Here is a 2,045-nt window from a genome sequence, read left to right on the forward strand (position 1 = left end):
AATAAGATACTGAGGATGGAGATATTCATGGTGAGGGTTATGACGACGGTGAGGATACTGACGATGATATATTTCGCGAGGAGAATGTTGATGAAGGAAAATGATATACTGAGGATGCTGGAACTAGTGAGATTGAAGTTCCTACTGAAGTTGGGGAAGTAATTGCTGGCGAAAAGAGAGCTGGTGATAATAGCCCTTCTTGTGAAGTTGTATTTGATGATTCTGTATAGAGCTGGCAAACGGGCGGGTCGGGGCTGGCTTGTTACGGGTTACACGGGTTCGGGTTAACACGGGTCAAAACCTGCGGGTCGATATTCTTCACGGGTGGTCATTTCTTCAACCCGCGCCCGTAACGGGTAAAGCTTGCGGGTTCACGGGTTACCCGGCTTGACATCACTCCAATTCCTTTCAGAGAGTTCTTTGTCGGCGGTGGTGGATTTATGGTCTTCTCCCCAAATAACTGTTGTTACAGATGATGTGAATATAACCTTCTCCATCGTATCTGTCTGGGCACAAGCTTCTAATACGTTATGAGCAGCTCTAACCTCAATTTCATCCATAAACTCCTGAAAAAAAAAAGCAAGAAATCAAAATGAAGATCATCAGACATCTAATTAATTAAGCAATTGAAATAAGGAAGTTCATTAGAAAATGTAAAAATAGCGTAAATCCCATTACAATAATCATACAACAATGGACTTGTTACTGCTCTGGTACTGAAACAGTATTGATTCCGTGAAACTAAATATGTTTACTTTCATTTATATATTTCTCTAACCTCTCAAAACGCAATTGTTGAAAGTTATCAAACTGATTCACCAAAATTATAATTTACCTGTACCAATTCACCATCGCGTATCACAGACATCCTCTTTTGTTCAATCTGTGATCTCCCGTCAATAACATCCCATGATTCTGACATCAAGTCTTATCACCATTAAGCCCAATCTCAAAAATTTATAGATACCACAATACATGCATAGCATCTCAAATAAAAAACATGATTAGAAAAACATCTTCACTAAAACAAAAATCCAGTACTTGATTTAGATAGATAAAATCACATTCTTTGCAGCAAGCAATACCTAGCAAATCCATGTCCTGGAGTATAAAGAAAAACCAAAGAGAAATCAACGGAAAATTGAATCGATAGAAAACTCAGATTAGGGATAAAAAATAAATCAAATCTAGGATGATGCTTTTAGAGAAGAGGGTCAAGGAGAAACCGAACAACAACAAAATAAAAACAAAAAAGCATAGGGTTAGCTAAAGTTCTTACCCAAACCTATTGCCAGCTACAATAAGGAGGAGAAAAAAAAAAGTAAATCAAAAATAAAAATTAAGTAGACAGAAAATTAAGTAGTACATACATCAAAGATGGGTTGTTCTTGAGGAGTTTCGAAAGTGTAGAACAAAGCAGAACAATCTTTCAAAGTGTTGATAATACTTTCATAATCAAAAGGATCCGTTTCAAATATCTTCAATTTCTTATTGTTTAGACAACTAGCTAGTCTTTTAATGGCTGCAAATTACCTGTGCACAAAAAAAAAAAGAACATCAAAAATTACCAGCCGAAGAACGCAGAGAATAAGAGAAGGAGCAGAAGAAAAAAAAGAGAAGGAAAGAGAACGATATCTCTTTAGTTAGTTTTAGGTTTAACTTTTTATACCTTAAACCTAGGGATAGGATTAACCCTAGATAATCTGACGGTCAGGATTAAATAAAAATTAGTAATTAGGTATTGTAGACGGGTTAACGGGCTGAACCCGCGGATTTACGGGCCGGGACGGGTTAACCCGTTTACTCACAAGCCGGCATTTCTCCAACCCTAACCCGGCTTGTTTAGACACCAGCCGAGCCGGGTGCGGGTTTTTCACGGGTCGGGCCGGGCAAACCCGCGGGTTTTGGCTTGTTTGCCAGCTCTAATTCTGTACCACTTAACCAGTGGATCAAACAATAAAGAAGTTCCTATTTTTTTTCCTAGCGTTTTTAGGGGCCACTCAAAAGGAATTAGGGGTTATTTTTTTATTCCCATCCATTAAAGG

At 38.1% G+C, this 2,045-nt stretch overlaps 1 long non-coding RNA gene across 3 annotated transcripts; it reads right to left on the bottom strand.

Annotated features, from left to right (window-relative positions):
- Positions 1–486: 486 nt before the first annotated feature.
- Positions 487–1,583, bottom strand: LOC113350135. 3 transcript variants are annotated; one of them, XR_003360648.1, is made up of 4 exons: positions 1,371–1,583; positions 1,086–1,101; positions 836–915; positions 487–566 (listed from the first exon to the last, which is right to left on the bottom strand). It is a non-coding gene; the product is annotated as an uncharacterized LOC113350135 (long non-coding RNA). The 3 variants fall into 3 exon arrangements; XR_003360646.1 differs by lacking the exon at positions 1,086–1,101 and having other exon boundaries at positions 1,371–1,577; XR_003360647.1 differs by lacking the exon at positions 1,371–1,583 and having other exon boundaries at positions 1,042–1,097.
- Between the last annotated feature and the right edge of the window lie 462 nt (positions 1,584–2,045).

Source organism: Papaver somniferum, chromosome 2 (assembly GCF_003573695.1).
Source record: "Papaver somniferum cultivar HN1 chromosome 2, ASM357369v1, whole genome shotgun sequence".
Taxonomy (NCBI): domain Eukaryota; kingdom Viridiplantae; phylum Streptophyta; class Magnoliopsida; order Ranunculales; family Papaveraceae; genus Papaver; species Papaver somniferum.